Here is a 14,169-nt window from a genome sequence, read left to right on the forward strand (position 1 = left end):
GTTCTTCATCTTATTCTCCATGTATATCCTCCATTGTCTTGTGGTTTGGTGTTGTTTAGAGTAGATTCAAAAAAAAATAAACCGATTAAATCTTAGATCTACACTTGTTCTTGCATTTCTATGGTTTAAATTTTGTAGATCTACTCTTGAATCTTGTTTTTGTGTTGATTTTAGGTTCTATCATTTTTCATTCATAATATTCTTGTGCTGAACCTTAGATCTAAATGGTCTTCCAAAATATTGATTAGAAAAAAAAACACAAAAATCTAAGTGTAAATCACTTAATCCATGTTGTCTTAGAGTCATGTTTAGTCATAGTAATTGTCACATTATGTTCTAAGTTTGTGTTGAATTTTTATTTTGTTGATTGAATTCTAGATACATTTGTTCATGTATTCTTGTCATTCTTAGCCTATCTTTTGAATTTTGAGTCTAATTCATGCATGTTATTTAGTTCATAACATGTTCTAAATCAATTCCTAGAAGTAGTCTTGTTGTTGAACTCTTTTTTTTTTTTTTTTTCTAAGTTTCCTACATGATGCCTATGATGAAGTTGAGTTGTGGTGCTGAGTTGTGGCTGGATTTGTGAATCAAAATAAGTCTTAAGCTCTCTTGAATTGTGTTATTCAAGATAATTGAGCATAAGCAAACACAAATTGTAACTATCCAAGCCTTAATCAACATAAACACTACTCTTGATTTCTAGGTTGAAATCGCTGGTGCTGGCAGCTTGAACATACGAACTTGTATAAATTACTGGGAATTGGTCACTACGTTTTTTGAGATAAACGTTTTACTGAATTTTCTAGACATCTGGACCAAAATTATAAAAAAAGAACCAAGCGATTTGGATTAAAGGAAAAAATAAGAAAAATCGCACAAATTGGCAGAAAAATCAGTGTCCAGGAAAAAAAAAAGTGAAAGGAAAGTGTGCTTGTTGTTTTGGCTCAAAAGTTGTTCTATAATTGGTGCCTATTTTATACCAATCCTAGTTCTGAAATTTCAATTGAAAATTATTGTGAAAACAAGTGCCAAAACTAGAGGTTTCTTGAGTCTTTTTTTTTTTAGTTTTTCTACTTTACTCTAGAGCCATTCTAGGTTTCTCTTTGAGTCCTAGCTTGCTTTTTTGTGCTTTTCATTGCTTTAATTGTTGAATAATCCTTGAAAATTTGTCTTGTTAAAACTCTATTGGTTTAGCTTTCATTTCATTTTTTTTGGTCTTTGGTTATTGCTTGTCTCTTTGTTTCCTTGCTTGCGAGTTGCCATATAGGGAATTGGAAAGGAGGATTGGTGCCATATCTTGAAGAATTTGAGTCAAGAAGCAAGGGGCCAACCACCTTAAGAGCTACTAGACTAAGAAGCACTCCAAATTGAGTGAAACAATAAAGAGACAATAGCCACCACAATTGAGGACTTTTTTCTTTGTAATTTTGTAATTGGCAATTTGTTTTGCTTTCAAATTTTGTAACAAAAAGGCCTTTCATTGGAAGTAAGTTGGGAGCCTCCGCTAGGTCACCCTACTTTCATCTTTGTGTAATAATTTTAGGCAATTTTCCCTTAGGATAGTGAGTGTTTTGTTGGGAACTTTAAATGAGGTCATCCAAACACTCTTAGGATCCGCCTAGTTTGCATTTCTTGCACTTTAATTTCTTGCTTACTTTCATAGCTTATTTCCTTTACTCTCCATTGTCAAACTGCCTAGGTAGCTTGCCTTTTACCAATTTGTTTTTACCTTATCTTTCACACCTCTGTTAGTTTTTATTTTGGCTAGTTTCAACCATAATTTCTTTTACCTTTTGTTTTCAAACCCCCAACAAGAAAGAACCATAACTTAGGAACCAACATGAGTCTTCATTCTTCATCTAGTGTTAATGGTGAGGGTTCTACTCCTAAGGACCCCTTGTATAAGATATTAGATGAGTTGAGATCCCTTAAGTTGTGGAAAGAAAAACAAGAGAGAAAAGAAAAAGGTAAAAAAAATAGTGGAAGAAATAAGTCAAGATGAAAGAGAGAAAATAAGAGAGAAAGAAAGAAGAAAAATACTAAAAGAGTTAAAAAAAGAAAAACATGCCTCCTATAGTAGTCATAACTCTTGCAAGAGCCTAAGTGAAGAACTTCGTGACTATTATGAAGGAAGGCATAGGGCACATCCTAGACCTCACTCCCATTGGAGAGAAAAGGAAAGAAAGCCTCAAGAGGCTAACATTAACCTCCTATACTTCCATGGGAAGCACAATGTAGAGGCTAACTTAGATTGGGAAATAAGGGTAGAGCAACAACTTAAAAGGAAGTCTACTTCAAAATCTTATGGCTCTCACTCTTATCCAAAGAAAGACCAAGGTCAAGGCATCTTAGGGGTGACACCTTCTAAGCCCAAAGATGATGAGGGGAAGACAATAGAAAAGCAACCAGTTAAGGCTAGTATGAAAGAGAAGACTAGCTCCATAAAGTGCTTTAAATGTCTTGGAAGAGGGCACATTACTTCTTAATGCCCCACCAAGAAAACCATGATTATGAAGGGCCAAGACATTTATAGTAGCCAAGATGAGGCTACTACTTCACCTTCCTCTAGTGAAAGTGAAGAAGCAAAAGGGGAAGAATCTAGTAAAGAGATTTACCCCCAAGAAGAAGGACAACCTTTAATGGTTAAGGAGGAGTGTAAGGAGGTAAGTGTCTCCTCCAAGAGGTTAGCTAAGAAGGAAAGACATTTTGAAATAAAGACAAATATTAAAAAAATTTCCCCTCTTAGACAACCTCCACATTTTCTCCTTTGTAAAAAGACACTTGTTAGCATTGCCACACCTCTTAGGCTTGAGTTTATCCCTCAAGTAAAGGAGTTGTTGGATGAGGGTTTGCTTCAAGAGCTTAAATCCTTGTGCTTTGTTGGTGCCCAAAATAGGCATTATTAGGCACCAAATCCCTATGATAGGTGGTATGATGAATGTGTTGAGTGGTGAAGCACTCTTTTGTAAAATCACTCATGCACCCAACATCTTCATGATTTGTGTACATAGAGACTCATTAGGTAGGTTTGTTCTTATTTTTTGTTTCAATGCAAACCTAGCTGCTCATGTGGGACACCTTAGGTTTGTCGTAATTTTTTGTAGGAATAATCAACATAAAAATAAAGAAAAAGGTATGTTTTATTCCATTACTTTCCTTAACTTTTTAAATAGTGATCAAGGGCTTCCCATGGACCCTAAGAGAATAAAGGTCATTCCTGAGTGGCCTACTCCACCAAGTATAAGGGAAATTTGGGGCTTCAATATCTTAAAAATATTTTACAAAAGGTTTGTCCCATATTTTTCTATACTTGTAGCACCACACATTGAGTTGGTGAGGAACTATATTCTCTCATGGGAAGATGGCCAGGAAAGGGGTTTTCAGTCCTTACCGTACTCTAACATACCCAACATCACTAATACATATGTTTTTATTCTTTTTACAGGTGTCGAGGAAAGAATTAATGAGTTTCAAGAACCTCTGGATTTGAGGTCAAATCCTTTTCAAGGGGGAGGGAATGATGCAATCCTACCCCCCAAGGGCATTGGATAGAAGACTCCAAGAAGATTGGGCCAAAGATGCAAGAGAAGGCCCTAGGGTTCTCATCAGCCTTAGGATAGATTTTCGGCCCATGGGCTAAGTATGAGCCCACTTATCTTTGTACAAATTAGATTAAGGTTTCATTATTTTTGGGCCTTGTATTTAGGGCTCCATAATGTAGGTAAGGTACTCTAGAAATGTAGGATTTTTCAGCCCTTGTATTTTAGGGCACCTAGACTAGTTTTTGTATTAGGGGTAGTTTTGTAATTTCACATGCATTAAGTGAATATTTGATGTGTGTGTTGAAAAATAAATTTAATTGAATTGGGAGAAGCCCAATCCAATTAAATTTTAGAGGGGGAGGTGAGCATTAGCTTGCTACACCCCATTGCCACATCATATAATCACACTTTGTGCATGTGCTTCATGCTTTACATGCCTCATGCCACCTAAGCATACTTAGTGGAGAATCTTGTACTTGATCTTGAATTAGTGGGCTGAACCATAGCTAAAATTCACTAATCATAATTAGTGAAATTTTGGCTCCAAAATTTGGCTCCACAAATTCAAGTGAAATTTGAATAGAAATTCAAATTTCCCTCCAATTTTGTGTCACACTTTGGCTATAAATAGAGGCCTTGTGTATGCATTTTTTGGAACTTTGATCATTTGAATATTAAACTTCAGATTTCAAAGCTCATTTAGAGCACAAAATTTCGTGCTCTTCTCTTCATCTCCCTTCATTCATCTCCTTCTTCCTCCAAGCTCTTATCCATGGCCTCCTATGGTGGTGAGCTTCTTCTAGACTCATCTTCTCCTTGAAGTGGCGTCTCCTCTCTCTCTTCCTTTCTTCATTCCACTGCCAGTCATCTTCCAAGAAGCAAAGGAATCCATTGATGAAGAGGATCCTAGGCCTACAAGCTCCAATGAAGTTTACATCAGTTTAGGGGCAGATGGTTGTTGTTTTTTGGATTTATGGGATAGGTCTTGCTGGATCAAGTGGCCCCGGAATAATTAAGAAGGGGGGGGGGGGTTGAATTACCAATTAATGTGCCTTGACTAATTAAAAAACTTATCCTTCTTAATGTTACTAGATTTAATTAGGCTTTTACTACTAAGTTAAGAAAGTAAAGAACAGAAACAATAACTTAACCAAAAGTAAAAGCGATAATTAAAAGTACACAACGGAAATTAAAGAGTTTAGGGAAGAAGAAGACAAACGCAAGATTTATATTGGTTCAGCCATAAACCGTGCCTACATCCTGTCCCCAAGCAACCTATGGTTCTTGAGATTTCTTTTCAACCTTGTAAAATCCTTTACAAGCCAAAGATCCACAAGGGATTTACCCTCCCTTGTTCTCTTTGAATAACCAAGTGGATGTACCCTCCACTTGAACTTATCCACAAGAGATGTACCCTCTCTTGTTCTCAGTATAACAATCCCCAAGTAGATGTACCCTATGCTTGTACCACAAAGGATGTATACCCTCCAATGTGTTGGGCTGTCATTCCCTACTTAAGCATCTTAAAAATTTATTAATTAAATCTTCATTAGGGAAGATTTTTCCTAAGGAGGCAAGATGGTTGACTATGTGTGTGAATCTTTTCTGCATACTTTGGATGTTCTCATTAGGGTTCATCCTAAATAATTCATATTCATGTGTAAGGGTATTGACTCTAGATCTTTTCACATCAGTGGTGCCTTCATGTGTAAGTTGGAGAGTATCCCACATCTCCTTTGCATTTGAACAGTTTGACACTCTAAAATATTCATCAATTCCTAGGGCAGAAGTGATAATGTTTTTGTCTTTAAGATTATATTGGATTCTTCTTCTATGCTCTTCAGTCCATTTATCTCTAGGTTTTTGTGTTGTTGTGCTAGTGCTTGCATCTGCTATGGTGGGTATGTAAGGTCCTATTTCTATTGCTTCCCAAATGTTTAAATCTATGGCTTCTATAAAGATCTGCATTTGGGTTTTCCAATAGTGGTAACCCTCACCATTAAAGATAGGTGGCCTGTGGATGGAGTTTCCTTCAGGAAACAGAGAATTTGAGGAGGCCATGAATCTTGAAGTTGTGAAACTTTTCTCAAGAAACCTGCTCTGATATCACTTGTTGGATCAAGTGGCCTCGGAATAATTAAGAAGGGGGGGGGAGGGGGTTGAATTAATTATTAATGTGCCTTGACTAATTAAAAAACATATCTTTCTTAATGTTAATAGATTTAATTAGGCTTTTACTACTAAGTTAAAAAAGTAAAGAACAGAAACAATAACTTAACCAAAAGTAAAAGCGATAATTAAAAGTACATAGCGGAAATTAAAGAGTGTAGGGAAGAAGAAGACAAACACAAGATTTATACTGGTTCGGCCACAAACCGTGCCTACATCCAGTCCCCAAGCAACCTACGGTTCTTGAGATTTCTTTTCAACCTTGTAAAATCCTTTAAAAGCCAAAGATCCACAAGGGATGTACCCTCCCTTGTTCTCTTTGAATAACCAAGTGGATGTACCCTCCACTTGAACTGATCCACAAGAGATGTAGCCTCGCTTGTTCTCAGTATAACAATCCCCAAGTAGATGTACCCTCTACTTGTACCACAAAGGATGTACCCTCCAATATGTTGGGACAAAGAATTCTCAGAGGGTTAGTCCTTTGAATCTTTGTAAGTGGAAACAAAAGATATCTTAGGCGGTTTGTCCTTTGAAATCTTTTGCTTAAGGGGAAGGGAAGAATCAAAAGAATTCTCAGGCGGTTAGTCCTTCTATTCTTTTGGCAAAGGGAGAAGAGAATGAAAAAGAATAGCACAAGTTTTTGATCAAAGAACTTTTCTTGAAAGAGAAAGGATTGAACAAAAACTTTTAGAAAGATGAAGAGAAATGAATCAGAAAGATCTGTAAAGTGTTGAAAGAGATGAAAAAAGATATTGAAAGATTGTTAAATGTGGAAAGATGTTGAAAGATTGATTGAATGATGTTATGAAATTCATGCCATGGTCACATATTTATAATCTCTTGATGACTCATGTTAAAGTTTGTGACTCTTGGTAATTTCTTTAAAACTAGTCACCCTTTAAAAATTGTGACTCTTTTGAAAACTACTCACTTAAAAAGTTGTGACTTTTGAAAAAACCTTCAGAAACAAGTTACTTGAAGAATTGTGACTTTTGGAAATTTATTTTTCGAAATCAATCACTATTAATCGATTACCATCAAGGTGTAATCGATTACACATCAACAGATGTGACTCTTCATGTTTAAATTTGAAAATTAAAACGTTTAGAAACACTGGTAATTGATTATAAGTATTGTGTAATCGATTACACAAGTTTAAAATGATTTAAAACTGTTTTATCACTAGTTGTGATCCTTGAAATTTGAAATCTAACGTTTTAAAACATTGCTAGTCAATTACATGCTCATGGTAATCGATTACAGCTTTGTAAATCAGTTTGAAAAACAATCCTGGCTACTGGTAATCGATTACTACCTTCTGGTTCACTATTCCTCATGATCTGAGTCAAAAGTATTCCATAAGGAATATAGTTGTTCTTGTTCTTGGCATGGAATCTATCCTTAAACGCTTGAAGCTAATAAAAGAAGATGACTTCAGGCAGATTTACCTTTTCACCTACCATCACCTTCTACATGCAGAATCTGTCTTTGTCACTTACATAGTCTCTTGATCCCAATCTAGGCATGACTATGTTAATCAAAAAACTGTGAATGAGTCTGCACATGTACATGAGATTGGCAATCCTTAGGAAACTGACCAAACCCTTCTTATCAGATGACTCTAGGTGTTGCTTTCCATAGAGCATAAAATCCACCATTTCTTGGGTTATCTCTTTTTCCCAATATCTATTGAAAACCATACCTTCTTCTAAACACTCAATAGTTGCAACAATAGTCTTAGGAGAGATTATCACTTCTCTTTTGTTTACGATCTAGTAAATACTGACTTTATCCTGGTTGGTTGTTCATAAAAAAGAACGTAGGACCCATAGTGCTAGGGACTAAACATCTCTAAGAACTATGTCTAGCTGTCATGATCAAACAAATCCTTCACAACAAATCCTTCTTCCATCAGACTTTGAAAGTTCACAAATTTTCTAGGGATGAATCAATCTTTAGGAAATGACTTCTTTGCGTCTTCAACATTGTTGATAGTTAAAATCCTAAAAAGTTCACTTCCTTTTGGAGCCATTTTTCATGGAAAGATTCAAAATTTTAATGAAAAAAAATATTTTTGAAGAACCAAGTTCTCAAATGATAGTAAAGACACAAGAGACTTCTACAAGTTCAAGGTTTTCAAAAGAGTCTCTCAGGTTTCCTGCCTTATCATTTTATAGGTTTCTTAAAAGAAAGAGAAACATGTAATAATGATTCAAAAACGTATTTAATTTTTGAAAGGAGTTTCTCAATTATGGCCAAAAAAGATGGAAACACACATTTTTTGATGAAAAACTTAAAGGTTTTTTATCTTTGTGAACATGCCTCCCTACAGTTTGTAGACTTGAACATGTGTTAGTCCAAATAGACTAATAATATCATAAGATGATGATAGAGTCTGAATCAATATAATATTTATCATTAATTTGATAGGCTAACAATATTGAAATGTTCCCTTATACAAATGAGACGTTCTTCAAACAAAGCTTTAGAAAAGATATCTGCCCATTGATGATTTGTGTCTACAAATTTTACATCAAAAACCCCTTTTTACACATAATCTCAAATGAAATGATATCTTATCTCAATATGTTTGGCCTTTGAGTGTTGTATGGGACTTTTAGATAAATTGATTGCACTAGTGTTGCAACAATATACGGGCATATTGTTTTAAATACTAAAGTAATCTTTTAGTTGATACTTTACCCATAGCAGTTGTGAACAACATCATGTAGCAGACACACACTCAACTTCAGCTATAGATAGTGCAATGGAGTTCTGCTTCTTACTTGCCCAAGATATCATACATGGTCCAAGCTAATGACATTTACCACTTGTACTTTTGAATTCAACTTTATCTCTTGCATAAGCTGATGAAGTTCTTCTTCCATTGCGATGATCCAGTCATTGTTTGTCAAAGCTTCATCTATAGTTTTAGGTTTTACTTCAGACACAAATGCATACGATGCAAGGTCTTTGAATGATGATTTGGTTTTAACTCCTTTAGTTTGATCTCCAATGATTCAATCTTGAGGATAATAATGAACAAATTTTCAATCCTTCGTCTGCGATGGTTGATTTAATGGTTCTTTAGTCTGAAGAAGGTCTTTATTAGATTGTTTGACTTTATCTATTTTAGATACTTCACATAGACCTATCTGCATAATCATCCTCAAGATCTGATAGCTTCCTATCAAATGTTAGTTCATCATTAAAAGCGTGATTCTTACTGCTTATGCCCAAAAGTGCTTAAGAAGTGAGTTCTCATATAGCATGATCCTAGTCACTTCTTGAAAAGTTATATTTTCCTTTCAACTATCCCATTTTGTTGTGGAGTTCTTTGTGAAGAGATGTTGTGGAGAATATCATTCTTTTCACAGAATGATCTGAACTCAGCATTCTCAAACTCAGTCCCATGGTCACTTCTGATAGAAGAGATATAAAAACCGTTTTTATTTTGAATTCTTTTCCAAAATATTTCAAAGACCTTCAAAGACTCATGTTTATGTGCAAGGAAGTATCCCATGAGTATCTGGAATACCATCAGAAAGGATATTTCAAGTATTAGACAACTCAGTGGATAGAGCCTATATGAATACTGGGAGCGATTTAAAAAATTATTTGCCAGTTGCCCTCACCACCAGATTTCAGAGCAGCTTCTTCTCCAATATTTTTATGACCGACTCAGTAACATGGAGAGAAGTATGATAGATGCTGGCAGTGGTGGAGTCCTTGGAGACATGACCCCTGCTGAAGCCAGAAATTTAATTGAGAAGATGGCTTCAAACTCCCAACAATTTAGTGCCAGAAGTGATGCTATTGTCATTAGAGGAGTGCATGAAGTAGCCATGAATTCATCTCCATCAGCTGAGACTAAGAAGCTTGAAGGTAAACTAGATGCCTTGGTTAACTTGGTAACCCAACTGGCCGTGAATTAAAAATCTGCACCTATCGCCAGACTCTATGGTCTATGCTCCTCTGCCGACCACCATACAGACCTTTGCCCTTCTGTGCAACAATCTGAAGCAATTGAACAGCCTGAAGCTTATGCTGTAAACATCTACAACAGACCTCCTCAACCTCAGCAGCAAAATCAACCACAGCAGAACAATTATGACCTCTCCAACAACAGGTACAATCCCGGATGGAGGAATCATCCCAACCTTAGATGGTCGAATCCTTCACAACAGCGGCAGCAACAACAACAGCCATATTTTCAAAATGTTGCTGGCCCAAGCAGACCATACGTTCCTCCACCAATCCCGCAGCAACAACAACAACAACAGCCCCAGAAACAACAAACAGTTGAGGCCCCTCCGCAACCTTCCCTTGAAGAACTTGTGAGGCAAATGACTATGCAAAACATGCAGTTTCAACAAGAGACCAGAGCCTCCATTCAGAGCTTAACTAATCAAATGGGACAGTTGGCTACACAGCTAAATCAACAACAGTCCCAGAATTTTGATAGATTACCTTCTCAATCTGTCCAGAATCCCAAAAATGTGAGTGTCATTACATTAAGGTCAGGAAAACAGTGTCAAGGACCTCAACCAGTAGCATCTTCCTCATCCGCCAATGAACCTGCCCAACTTCACTCTACTCCAGAAAAAGATGATGACAAAAATTTAAAAAGTAAGTTACCTAACAATTTCTATGCAGGTGAATCTAAAGAGAAGCAGCATATCCCTCTTCCATTCCCTCCAAGAGCAATTTCCAACAAAAAAATGGAAGTGGCAAAGAAGGAGATCTTGGAAACATTTAGGAAAGTAGCGGTAAACATACCTCTGCTGGATGCAATAAAGCAAATTCAAAGATATGCTAAATTCTTGAAAGAGTTGTGCACTCATAAGCGGAAGCTTAAAGGAAGTGAAAGAATTAGTATGGGCAGAAATGTCTCCGCATTGATTGGTAAATTTGTTCCCCAAATCCCTAAAAAATGTAAAGATCCAGGTACATTCAGCATACCTTGTATTATAGTGAAAAATAAGTTTGACAATGCCATGCTAGATTTAGGAGCTTCTGTTAGTGTTATGCCTTTATCTATTTTTAATTCTCTATCTCTAGGTCCTTTGCAGTCAACTGATGTGGTAATTCATTTAGCTAATAGAAGTGTTGCCTATCCTGCTGGTTTCATAGAGGATGTCTTAGTTAGAGTTGGTGAGCTGATTTTTCCTGTTGATTTTTATATTTTAAATATGGAGGAGGGATTTTCTAAAGGATCAGTCCCCATTGTCGCAACCTACCCTTCGGCGGAAGGGCGACGCGTGACTCGCGGGATGCGTGTTCCACGAAAGGAATACGCGCGGAGTCGCCACCAACGTTTATTTGAGGAAAACGTCGGAAAAACCGGAAAAGACGCGATCTACGAACTTTTAAGTGAAAGGTTCGGGAGTTGTATTTACGCACGGGGAAGGTATTAGCACCTCACACGTCCGTCCCAGGGGACGGCAGCCTTTAATCGAATGTGCAAACATGACTTTGATTTTTTATGTTCCCTTTTTATGTCTCTATATCCTTTATACCCTTTTTATATTTTTCTCTTTTTGTGGTCGACAAGGGTGTTTCCCTTTGATCCTACGTATTCCTCAATTTGCGATGAGGAAATCAGACCTACGTAGTTCTTTCTTATCAAGTGATTCTTTTTTACTCAAAAGGTGATCATTTTAAGGCGTTGGACCTTGAAAATGATCCATTTTACTTAGTGAGAAATGAAATGACAAACTTCAAAAACCTATTTTTGTGGACGAGCTTGACTAGGCGAGTTTGATTTTAGCCTTAGTTTCACCTTTAGTTATTAGTCAATTCGGTTAAGAATGAGAAATCCCAAAGAGAAAACGTCCGATTGATTTTCCGCTTTATTTTACTAAAAGGTATATTTTTGTTATTATATTATTTTTTACCTCTTTTTTTGATTTCCAACGTGGTTACGGCACGACCGAACGGTCATAATTCATTTTAACCGAAGTTTACGATACCCCTCTGCAAAAATGGAATAACAATTTATTTTATTTTTAGGTTACGCGAGAAATGACTTAAGTAAAATGGCTTAAGCACGTCAAAAGGGGGTATAAAAAGTAAATAAAACGAGAATAAAAATACACGAAACACAATGTGGACCACCACGGGTACATAGAATGAATCGAAAAGCTTGGTTCGAGGTACTTACCTGTTGAAGATCGAAGAACGATGAAGAACGAATGAAGAACGTCGAAGAACGGTTGAAACCTTTGCGAAATTCTTCACGGAAAACGTTACGGAAACGTTTCGGAAGCGCCTCGGCTTAGATTTTCTTCACGGAAACAATTTTTCCAAGCAAATTCGAAAGAGACAGAAGTGCCTAAGGGGCTGAACCCTTTTCTTCTTCACTTCCTCCCTATTTATAGCAAAATAGGGGAGATGCTTGCCGCCCAGCTCGCCCAGGCGAGCTCAGCTCGCCCAGGCGAGCCAGGTTGCTTCCTCCAGAAGCAACAGCCTTCTGGAGGAATATTCTGGAGGGCCCAAGTGGGTCTGGGTGCTATTTGCACCCCCATTTTTACTAAGTACACCCCCCTCTGCTTTTTTTTGGTGATTCTTTTTTCGTAAAGTTACGAAAACTTACGAATTTCGTAACGATACTTGTTTTCTTTTCGTAATGTTACGGAACCTTGCGGATTACATAATCATCCCCTTTTTGACTTACGGAATGTTACGGAACCTCACTTAATTAAGCAACGATGCTTCCATTTGATTTCCGGTGTGTCACGGAAACTTACGGATTGTGCATCAATATTTTTTTGGTTTTCCGGCATGTCCTGGAATTTCACAAATTGCCTAATGATGGGTGCCAAGCACCTTGCAAGGACCAAAGAAAATTCGCATGTCATCAAGCAAAGGTCCCCGGACGAAATTAGGGTATGACAGTTGCCCCTCTTTACTTGTCTTTTATTGGAGATAAAAGGAAAGTAAAGATAAGACACTAATTTCGTTCCTCTCGATTTGACGAGAGTCGCGGGTGACCATAAAATCTCCACATGCAAATGACTTGTTGTTCCCGGAATTTCACAAATTGCCTAATGATGGGTGCCAAGCACCTCACAAGGACCAAAGAAAGGTCGCATGTCATCAAGCAAAGGTCCCTGGACGAAATTAGGGTATGACACTAATTTCGTTCCTCTCGGTTGACGAGAGTCGCGGGTGACCATAAAATTTCCGCATGTAAATGACTTGTTGTTCCTGGAGGAACAAAAGGTGCAGAAGACTATGTCAGTCTCTGCATGCTATCAAGCGTTCTGTCTTACAGATAGCAAAAGAATGTTTATACGGATAACCACTCGGGTATTTCCGCCAGTTAGCATGACTCAAAAGTCAGTATGACAGATCTTGTAAGTGCGGAAGATGATGTAAATCTCCGCGTGTCAACGGGCTTGTCGGCCGCGATTGACGAAGGGTGCAGAATGACCAATTTTTGTCTCTGCGCGCCATCGGACACGACTGTGTCTGAATGGCAAAGGGGTGCGGAATGACCAAATTTTGTCTCCGCGTGTCATCGGGCCCGCCGCCTCTGGATGACAAAGGGTGCAGAATGACCAATTTTTGTCTCTGCGCGCCATCGGACACGACTGTGTCTGAATGGCAAAGGGGTGCGGAATGACCAAATTTTGTCTCCGCGTGTCATCGGGCCCGCCGCCTCTGCATGACAAAGGGTGCAGAATGACCAAATTTTGTCTCCGCATGTCACATGACCTCAGGGTCAATATGACAGATCTTGTGGGGCGGCCGACAAAAGCAATGCTCTTGCTCCTACGTATCCTCCAATGAGGAACTCAGACCTACGTAGTTCTAGATAACTTGTGAGACTTGAAAAAGTCTCGACCGGAAGATGTTGACATCTCCGGAAAGGGTGCAAATGACCACACTGGCCTCTGCTCATCAATCACACTTGGGGTCACTGAATGACGAGGCGCTGATAACCGTAAGGTGTCTCCGCAAGCTACCAGCTTTTGAGTCATGGTAACAAAAAGCGGTGTGGTCGACAAAAGCGAGGCTCTTGCTCCTACGTATCCTCCAATGAGGAACTCAGACCTACGTAGTTCTGGATAACTTGTGAGACTTGAAAAAGTCTCGGTGTTTTCTCCACTAAAATGCAAACATGCTTTAGCAAAGAGACAAATATTCCAACTGATTAGAGCAGCATATGCTTTTTTGAGTGAAAAACAATGCGTCCACCGGGGAAGGAGAGTATGTTGATGAAATCCCCCATAACCATAAATGAGATTTTGGATGTTTATCATTTCATTTCTAAATGACCATTTAGAGGAAACACTGGGTTCGACAAAATAGAAGAAAATCACTCAAAGTGTATCAATCTCGCATAGGTAAGTGTTTCATCTTAATTCCGAACCATAGATATGTCATGACTTGATTTTGCAATTTATTTCCTATCAAATCAAAAATTACATGCGTGATCATGGATCAA

General features: G+C 37.7%; 1 non-coding gene across 1 annotated transcript; it reads right to left on the reverse strand.

Moving 5' to 3' along the window:
• Nucleotides 1–9,253: 9,253 nt before the first annotated feature.
• LOC112999455 (small nucleolar RNA R71) lies at nt 9,254–9,360 on the reverse strand. The gene has a single exon (XR_003264642.1). It is a non-coding gene; the product is annotated as a small nucleolar RNA R71 (small nucleolar RNA).
• Between the last annotated feature and the right edge of the window lie 4,809 nt (nt 9,361–14,169).

Source organism: Glycine max, chromosome 14 (assembly GCF_000004515.6).
Source record: "Glycine max cultivar Williams 82 chromosome 14, Glycine_max_v4.0, whole genome shotgun sequence".
NCBI classification, from domain to species: domain Eukaryota; kingdom Viridiplantae; phylum Streptophyta; class Magnoliopsida; order Fabales; family Fabaceae; genus Glycine; species Glycine max.